Here is a 10,746-nt window from a genome sequence, read left to right on the forward strand (position 1 = left end):
GTGACCTCTGACCTGTGACCTCTTAGCTGAGCCTCCTGTGCTATTAGAAGGAAGTCTTCCTCTACTCTGAGATAGTTTCCTTGCAGGGGACTGTAGATCCTCAAGACTTGCCTCCACTACCTCTCGTTTTTCTAGACCTAGTAATCAGACTAGAGTCCTTGACATGGGGAAGGGAGCAGGGAAGGGGTAGGTACCCACCGGGTATAAGGTATGACCATGAGGAGACACTATATCTGCTAAAATAAGAAATTTTACAATTTATATCAATAGGAACCTGAGAAATAATGAGTGATTGTGGATTTTGTAGGTATTGAAGCAGGTGGAAGTAATGTAATATTGGATTAGGCTGGATTTGTTGATACGAGTGCATTCAACACCCATTCCAGACTCAGTATGTTAGCTTGGATACCTGGGAATGCCTTCAACAGTTTGCTCAAATGACTGAAACCTGCACCCAAAGTTAGCGTATGCTAAAGTCAAAATGCCAGAACTTTCTAAGTACATTGTAGCAAAATTTCTTGACCTTGGCGTGACTGACGTTTTGAACTGGGTAGCTCTTTGTTGTTGGGAGCTGTCCTGTGCAATGTAAGATGGCCCAGTGCCACATACTCTTCCCTGCCACCCTAGTTGTAACAATAAAAAGTGCCTTGATACCTCCGTGTGCACCAGCCACGTGGGGCTCATTCGTAACACAGCTCCTTAAGGAAAAAAGTCTCAAGACACTGCCACATGTTTCCTAGGGGGGGGGGGCAAAAGTTTCCCCAGCTGAGAACCACCGCTGTAGAAGGTTTACAAAGGCATAGGAATGCCAGACCGCTGGAGTGGATTTATCACATAAGATCCGCTTACCCAAACCCCCTATGTGCCCTGGGAGGGCTCAGAGGACACTTCCTTTGCCAGAGGTTTAAGAAACGTATTGGTGAGGGGAGCGTTAGCAGTCTTGGAATGCTCTGTAGCTACTCTTCTCTGCAGGCCAGGAATGAGAGAGGGAAATTATGTCATCATAATGGGCTCCCTAAATTCAGTGAGGCTAATGGGATCGTGGGGCATCATTGGTCAAGTGGAAACACTTCATTGGCAGAGATAAAGTGAGCGTGTTTTTCACAATGAACAGCAAACTGAAAGGGATCATTAGAATGGTTTGATACACAGAGAGTTTTTACATTTGCTCATGTGGTATCTCTAGGGCTGAAATAAATGGGAAGTCTACTAATACCCTGCTTGATTTGAATCAGGAGAAAAGCTCTAGGTCTGATGAACATGTCTGACCTGAATCAACATGAGAGTTGTGGTCCCTAAGCCAATTCCATAACATGAGTCAGTTCCCTTTTCCAGAGCATCTTGAATGAAGGGCAGGCCGGGTCCCCTTGAGGGAGGATATACCCTGGTATACTACCAATACCATAAATCATCCCTAGACTTCTTCAGCATGACTTCCAGCCACATTTTATGGAGGTTGTGCATTAGGTTAGTGGAAATCACCAGAAGATGAAGGAAGCACTAGACACTGGAGCTGACATTAACTCCTGGACCCCAAAATGGCATTGTGGTCTACTGGTTAGTACAGGGACTTATAAATGACAAATAATGGATGTTTTTGCTTGGGTCCATCCACATGAGCTGGTCTAAATGGATCCCTGAACTCATTCTCTGGTTATTTACTAAGTTCCAGAATGCAGAGTTGCATTTGGAATAACCAACTGGCAGAATCCTCACCTTGGTTCTCTAGCCCATGGTACAAGGGCAATTTTGATAAGAAAGGACAAGTGAACATGATAACTGCCTTGTATGTACCAAAACAGAAAACCAAAAGCAGTGTTATATTACTGGAAGGATTGAAGAGATTAGTGCCACTAGCAGTATCCTGAAAGCTGCAGGGGTCGTGATTTCCATCGTATTCCCATTCAGTTCACTCATTTGACCTGTGCAGAAGACAGGTGAATCTTGAAGAATGACATGGGATTATTGTAAACTTAATTAGGAGTTAATGCCATTTGCAGCTCCAGATGTGGCTTTATTGCTAGAGAACACATCTGCTGGCACCTCATATGCAGCTACTGAACTGACGTGCTTTTTTTTCTCTATACCTATTAGCAAATATCCATTGAAGTTCAGTTTCATCAGGTAGGGCTATCAACACATTTTTATTGACCCAGCTCCAGGCTACATCACTGTCCAATCTTGTTTCACAGTGTAGTTCAAGAATTGGTAAACTACAATCCATGGGTCAAATCTGGCTGCCACTTGTTTCTGTAAATAAGATTTTATTGAAACAACCATGACCACTCATATATTGCGTACGGGTGCTTTCGTGCTAAAATGGCAGAGTTGAGTAGTTGTGACTGAGATTGAGTGGTCTGCAAAGCCTAAACCATTTACTACATGGCTCTTTACCAAAATAATTTTATGATCCCTGATAATGTCTGTGTTGTCTGTACCTGGTAATGTAGGCAGTGTCTGCGACAGATAGGGATGCTGCATGGAGATCACAACACAGATATTTAGGATTTGGGAGCAGAGAGTTATGTCGTCCTCTGCATGTGACATGACTCCTTCTGTGAAAGCAGCTTCTGGTTTTATTGGTGACTACTTAAAACTAAATACATGGCCATGAGCCAGAAAGCTATGCAATGAAGTCATAAATTTGGGCATACCAGCAGCACTTCATCATCTGGTGGAAGTGATACGTATGAGACTGGGCTCAAAGTCACAAGTGAGTTGCACAAACAAGTGGCTCAAATTCCCAGAGCTCCAGTTCCTTCTACAGCGACTCCCATCTCGCAGCCCATGCCTGTGACCTCATGAGAAGTTCTATGTGATCAGGTGAATGAGGAGGAAGATTTGGGTGCTGTTCTCCAAAGGAGATTCCCCAACCCCCAGCTGGGAATTTGATTACATGAGACCACTTCCATCATGGAAGGGACAGCACTTTCTTTTCAGTGGAAAAACCAGTTGCTGTAGATATGGAACTGTCTTTCCTCTTCCAGTGCTTCTGATAAAAGTACCATCTGTGGACCTTACACAATGCTTTATTCTCTGTCATTGTATTCCATCCATCATTGCTTGTGACCCGGGAAGTCATCTTACAAAAAACAAATTGTGGCAGTTGGGCTTGTGTTCACAGAATTCACTGATCTCGTACCATGCTTCTGCTTAGATATGCCTGGATTCTCAGAATTCCGACAAGCTCTGATTTCTCCTTCGACATTTGTGTAAGGTCTAATTCCTATTTAAAAATTCCCTTATCTCTAAAATCATAGTGACGTGGCTTTCCTAATTGAACCCTGACTGGTATTGAACCCTGTAGTGTAAGTGCCTGACATTAAGCTTTTGATTGCCAAGGCATCCATTTAAAAAGACATCTATTTTTTTCTTTTCTGTTTTTTAATTGAAGTATAGTTGATATACAATGTTGTGTTAGTTTCTGGTGTACAGCAAAGTTATTCAGTTATACATGTATATATCCTTTTTCATATTCTTTTCCATTATAGTTTATTATAAGGTAAATATAGTTCCCTGTGCTATAAAGTAGGACCTTGTTGTTTATTTCTTTTATATATAGTAGTTTGTATCTGTTAATCCCAAACTCTTAATTTATCCCTCCCCCCCTTTCCCCTTTGGTAACTGTAAGTTTGTTTTCTATGTCTGTGAGTCTGTTTCTGTTTTGTAAATAAGCTCATTTGTATCATTTTTCTAGAGACCACATATAAGTGATATCTTGTGATATGTCTTTCTCTTTTTGACTTACTCCACTTAATATGATAATCTGTAGGTCCATCCATGTTGCTGCAAGTGGCATTATTTCGTTCTTTTTTATGGCTGAGTAGTATTCCATTGTGTATATGTGTATGTGTGTGTGTATATATATATATATCACATCTTTTTTATCCATTCATCTGTCGATGGACATTTAGATTGCTTCCATGTCTTGGCTACTGTAAATAGTGCTGTGAACAATGGGGTGCATGTATCTTTTTGAATTAGAGTTTTCTCTGATATATGCCCAGGAGTGGGATTGCTGGATTGTATGGTAACTCTATTTTTAGGTTTTTTAAGGGACCTCCATGCTGTTTTACACAGTGGCTGCACCGATGTACATTCCCACCAACAGTGTAGGAGAGTTGCCGTTTCCTCCACACCCTCTCCAACATTTATTATTTGTAGACTTTTTGATGATGGCCATTCTGACTGGTGTGAGGTGATACCTCATTGTAGTTTTGATTTGCATTTCTCTAATAATTAGTGATGTTGAGCATCTTTTCATGTGCCTATTGGCCATCTGTATGTCTTCTTTGGAGAAGTGTCTATTTAGGTCTTCTGCCCATGCTTTGATTGGGTTTTTTTTCTTTTTTTCTTTTTTTTTCATTTTTTTTTTTTTTTTGTTATTGAGTTATATGAGCTGTTTGTATATTTTTTAAATTAAGCCTTTTTCGGTTGCATTATTTGCAGATATTTTCTCCCAGTCTGTAGGTTGTCTTTTCATTTTGTTTATGGTTTCCTCTTCTGTGCAAAAGCTTATAAGGTTGATTAGGTCCCATTTGTTTATTTTTTTCTTTTATTTCTATTGCCTTGGGAGACTGACCTAAGAGAACATGGCTACGATTTATGAAAAGACATCCATTTTATATAAACATATTGCCGGCTGTATGGCACAGCTCCTAGCAAAGCAACCAGATGAGGGTAACCACTAGTGGATAACCGCTAGGCCACCCACACCCATGAAGTTCCCATTTCAGAAGCCCCTGGCAATCTAGATACCTGACCACTTGAGTGAGCCTGCCTCCACTCTCCCACACCCTAATTCTCACTCTTATGCTTCAGGTTAGCCAATAATGAATGAACCTACGTGAAACCCCACATACCCCACCCCTGAAGCCTAATAACGGCAGGGCCCCAGGGCCGAGCTCTCTCTACCAAGTAGGAATTCTGAGAATCCAGGCATATCCAGCTACCAAAGTGGAACTTTTAACAGGAACATGGTATAAGATCAGTGACTTCTGCATGCCTAAAGGCCACACAGCAAGGTAGAAAGTAGAGAGTATCTGTGAGTAATAGATCTTGTTTTTCAAAGTTCTCTAATTTTTTTTTAAATTTATTTATTTTATTTATTTTATTTTTGGCTGCATTGGGTCTTCGTTGCTGTGCACAGGCCTTCTCTAGCTGCGGTGAGTGGGGGCTACTCTTTGTTGCGGTGCGCAGGCTTCTCATCGCGGTGGCTTCTCTTGTTGTGGAGCACAGGCTCTAGGCGCGAGGGCTTCAGTAGTTGTGGCTCGCAGGCTCAGTAGTTGTGGGACATGGGATTAGTTGCTCTGTGGCATGTGGGATCTTCCTAGACCAGGGTTCAAACCCGTGTCCCCTGCATTGGCAGGCGGATTCTTAACCACTGCACCACCAGGGAAGCCCAATGGTTTCCCTAATGGTTTTTTGCTGAAGTGTGTCTTGTGATAATAATAAGAACCATAAAGGCTGGCCCAGCCACAACACTGGCCCCAGTGGGGGAAATGTCTGTGGGGCTCTGTGTGAGTAATTCGGAGCCCAGGTGAGTGCCTCAGGCATTTGTAGCTAAGAGCATTACCATCAGTAGGCTGTGGCTTGCAGGATCTTAGTTCCCCAACCAGGGATCAAACCCGGGCCTGCTGCAGTGGAAGCACAGAGTCCTAACCACTGGACTGCCAGGGAATGCTCCTGATTTTCATTCTTGGAGGTAAAAATTTCAACATTTTTATCACTAGGTATTATGTGTAATTTTTCTGTAATTTTATTTTAGTTTTAATGTGATCGTTCTAGGAATTTATAACCATTTCACATATATTTTCAAATTTATCATTATAATATTCCTCAAAATGTTCTCTTAAAATCTTTAATGATGCTCGCTTTTTAACTTCTGAAATTGGTAATAATGCCATTTCTGTCTTTTTTTCTTGATCACTGTTACTGGACTTTGTCAATTTTATTGTTTTAGTCACAATGTTCTTTTGGCCCTTTTTTTAAAAATCCACTTATTTTGTTTTCTATTTCATGAATCTCACTTCCTTCCATATACTTAGTGTATTTTTTGTCATTTGTTTATTAAATTCCCGAGGGGGATGTTTTAATTTTCAGATTCAGCTTCTCTTCTGTTTTAGTATATGCTTTTAAAGTTCCACATTTCTTCCTAAATATGTATTGAAAACTCCCATTCTAACTGAGAATTTTGCTTTTCTTCTTGTGGTTCTGTCAATTTTGCTTTTTCAAGTTTGCTTTTACATTATGTGAAGCTGTTATTCATGATAATTTGAAACTTATTGTTTCTTTGTATATCTTATAATGCTTTTTCTTCAAGGACTACTTTGTCCAATATTAATATGTTTTTAAATTATAGAAATAATTTGAAGCCTATGATGATGCTCTCTTCCCTAGAGAGAATTTTCATTTGTTTCCGTTAGATGATTGAAGATACTAACAAAAAAGCTTCACTCTAATCCAATTTCAAGTAATTGAGGTAATTTGGAGTTTGGTTTCAGTCTCCCCCAAAGACGATCCATTACCCTTTTATCCTTATTCCTATAGGCAGCTCTCTAAGGTTTTACTACGGACTCCTGTTCTCCCTACCCTGACCTCCTCTCAAGCCCCTTGACCATGGCTAAAGTGATGCTTAGCTTTCAATAACAGAATGGGTAGGAGCCACCAAGAAAGACAGTAGCAGCGCCAAATTGGACAACTTTGCCAAACTCCGCGCTGGCATTTCTTGTTGTAAGACGTGAGGGGCAGCAATTGCGGGTTTTTTTACGGTGACACAGATGTGTATTTTGATAACACCAATTACAGGCTCAGTATTGTAAGGAGCATAGCAGGCCACTGCCGGCTTGTAATGCGGAGAGAACTGAATTAAAGCAATTTTATAACCAAAAAAAAAAAAAATAGCTCTTAAAATTCCTCTACCCTGAGTGTTTCAGGAACCCCTTACAAGAATTCAGTGCCTAGAAGCTCAGGGTACTCGGAAGTACTTCCTCTTCAGGGGGCGGGACCGTGGCCGTCGTTTCTCTCGGGCATTCTGGGAAGTGTAGTCTGAGGTCCGTGCAGCCCAGAGCACTTCCGCTTCTGGACGGCAGGGCTAGGGAATTCTGGGAAGTGGTCAACGGGCTCCCTCTCGTGGGAAGGCGGCGCTTTCGCTGTAGGAGGGGTGGGCTGCTGCCCACCTTCCCCTCAGGTGAATGGGTCTTCGATCCCCGGGGCCCCTCCAAGCCCGGGCGGGGAGCCAGCGAGGCCCTGGCCCTCGTCCTCGGGGAGAGTAAGAGAAGCTGCTGCCGACTGCAGAGTATGGGGTTGGGGGAAGTTTGTGTTCCCCTCCGCTGAGCCTGCCGTTTGGAGAGGCTCGTGCAGCCCTGTGTTGGGGGCAGCCCGAGTCGCTTGTCGCCTGGTTTGAAGTTCTCCGGCGCTGCAACCGGCTTCCCTCTCCTACCAGCCAGCTCTGCCACTTCCTGGCGGTATAACGTTATGCGAGTTACTTAATCTGTCTTGGCCTCATTATCCTCATCACTAAAGTAGTGTCATTAATCATTGATAAGTCCCTTATCATTTTATACAAATTAACTTCATTAAATGACCGCAACAGCCTTATGAGGTAGGTAAAGCTATTAGGCTTTTTTTCTTTTTTCTTTTTTTTAACAGATAAGGAAACGGAGGTATTGTTTGGGGGAAATAAAGCACCCGCCTAACACACAAAGTCCTCTCTACACAGTGTCGAAAAGAAACCAATCTTATTACTGAATAAGCATTTCCAGAGTACAGTGTTGTAGATAATTTGTGGAAAGAGATTACAGAGAAAGAAATTTAACACTATTTATACAGTCAAGCAATTACGTGCTAGTCTATTTTGACGACTTGGTACATACATTCTCAAGATTAACGGTATCTTGTTTTCCTATAAGAGGAAGTGACTGCCCCCATTTACTGCAAATTCTTTGATAAATTCATCTTAAATTTACTTGGGAATGTTTTGTTAATTGACTTTCTCTGCAGGAATAATAAAATATATCTGATCTCCCCTGCTAGCAGATTTACAACTCCCTGAAAGGCACCTTCGTTAAACTCCCACAGTGACTGGGACGCTGGGTTATTTTCTAAGATGTTTACATTCTAAAGGGAAAAACCCCAGGACTTTGAAAAACGCTTCTGGGTTGTAAACTTGGTAAGAGGCTTCCTTAGCCTCTAACAAGATTTTCATGCATATGGAAAGGTTAAAGAAAGGATCCAAAAGCACTGGGTTTTTTATGGAGTTGCTCTAAGAAAAAGGACAGGAAAAACAGACCCTTTGGACAAGGAAAAATTCTTTTTTTTTTTTAAATTTATTCTTGTGAGTTTATCTTATTTGCCCAAGACTTAATAGCTAGTAAGAGGCAGAACTACCATTTGAGCCCGAGGAGTTGAAGCCTCAAATCTGGGTTTTTAATCTCTATGCTGTACTTTTTTTTTTTTTTAAATCATCAGAAATAGTCATGTGAATGGTTTAAAGAAGGCTTTTTTTCTATCAGGTTTGGAAGTGGTTTGGGGCTTTGTAATTTATATCCTCATTATAAAAGGAATGTATGCCCATTCTAGAGAGATTAGGAAATACAGAACTGTAAAAAGGAAAGAAACGAAATTACCCATAATCTCAAGGTTTAGAGATAACACTGTTAACATTTTTAATGCATTTTGCATTGGAGCTGTACTACGCATGGTATTTCTTCCTAAATTTTTATTAAGGAAAGGCCCAAACATACACAAAACAGAGAAAGTAGTGTAATGAAACCTGCCCACCACCCCATCAGTCATCTGCAACCTTCGTCAAAGTTTTGCCTATCTAATTGTGTCCATTCCCCTTCTCACACAAAATACTTTTGGGGAGATTGGGAGGAAGAGAAGATGGAATAATTTAAACTAAAAACAAACCCCAGTAATGGAGTCACTAGAATTTAAAATCCATTAACATAAATTGATTATATATGAAGAGCAAAGGAAAGCAACTGTTAACTTCACGGTTTTCCTGGCAGCCAGGAGGATGGTAGTTATGTAGGTAAGAAAGTTTAGGGACATAGAAACATTGAAAGTTGGAGAGGAATAATTATGAATTTGGTTTCTTTATTTTGAAGTTTGACTTGAAACAGTCTAGTCTTCTAAATCTTGGTTTCTGATCTGTTTCTCCCTTTGGCTGTGTGCTACTTTGTTGCAGGGAGAATGTTATATTCTTTAAAGAATACTTAGTACCAAAGACTGGCAGGGAGAAATTCTTCAGCATTTGTGGCTGGTGTAGCTGCCCAATATCCTGAAACAGAGGCCTGCAGCTCAGTTAGATTTTATTCAAAATTCCTGAAATGGACTTAGGAAACAGTAAAGGAGAACAATATAAACTTTACTGATCCTTTATCTCACTTTCAATGGGTTGCAGAATCTCCTAATTTTTTTCACAGCATTCAAAAGTTGATATACATTAATTATTGATAATATTTTAATGATGTAAAGAAAACTTATTTAGAAACCGACTATCTCTAATTTATGTGTCCTGTGTTTATCATCTGAGAATATTTGCTAACTTGTTGTAGGTGGTCGTGAGTCAGGCAGAGTTTCCAATGCTTTTACATGTATTTATTACATGTATCTTCCTCATATCAATCCTATTATTATTTCCATTTTACAAATGAAGAAGAAGGGACAGAGTTCACAGAGTAAGTGGCAGAACGAGTATTTTAACCTAGGCAGCCTGAGTCCAAGTCTGTGATCGTGGTTATCATACATGGTTTGTATTAGTCTGCAAGACAAGAACTCACAAGAAGTCTTACTGGAGCAGGGAATGTTTAAGCTATGACCTAGAAGTGAATAGAGCAGCAGTATATGACAAGAAGGAACAGCAGATACAAAAAAGCTTTTTGTAGGAGTACAAGCGATTCACCGTGGCTGGACATGTAGCGTGGAAAGCAGATTTGAAGAGGGAAACAAGCATATGGAAGATTCCTGTTTGTGAGGCTGGCCAAAGTATTTGGACCTTCCCTTAAGGGCACTGGATAGACATGCATGTGAAAAGGATTGAATTTCCATGTTAGGCTACAGCTTTCTGGCATCAGGAAGGAGAAAACATTGATTGAAGTTAAACATTCTGTTCATGTTGATTACACAAGATGTGGTTAGCGTAATGGTTACCTCTCAGGCTCTGGTTGTCAAATGCCAAATTTTGAAACCTGGCTCTAGTACTTACTAATTTAGTAACATGGGCAAATTACTTAACTCTCTCTGCCTCTGGCTCCGTTGTAAACTGTAAAATAGAGGAAATAATAGTATTTACCTAAAAAAAGTCGTGAAGATGAAGTGAGATCCCGGAGTCTAAAGAGGTGGGAGTAGTCCCTGGCACACACTCAGTGCTCCATAAGAGATAGCTGCTAAGGATAACAGAAAAAGGAATATATGCTCAGAAATGAGAAATGCAAAAATCTATTGTCACGGATATATGGATAGTTTTAGGTATTCCTCTCTTCTCTCCAGTCTCATTTCTTTGAAACATCAATTCTGTCATACTGTTAATGGAAATAATCAATAATCAACCTATAATAAGAATAGAAGAGAATTTTATTTGAGCCAAACTGAAGACTGTAGCTTGGGAGACAGCCTCTCAGATAGCTCTGAGGAACTGTTCCAAAGAAGCATAGTTTTCAGCACAGTTTTATATCTTGTCAGAACAAAGAACATCAAACATGACAGGAGTATATTCCTTCAAGGTTTCAAAAAAGACAT

The sequence above is a fragment of the Balaenoptera acutorostrata genome, chromosome 19 (genome assembly GCF_949987535.1).
Source record: "Balaenoptera acutorostrata chromosome 19, mBalAcu1.1, whole genome shotgun sequence".
In the NCBI taxonomy this organism is placed as follows: domain Eukaryota; kingdom Metazoa; phylum Chordata; class Mammalia; order Artiodactyla; family Balaenopteridae; genus Balaenoptera; species Balaenoptera acutorostrata.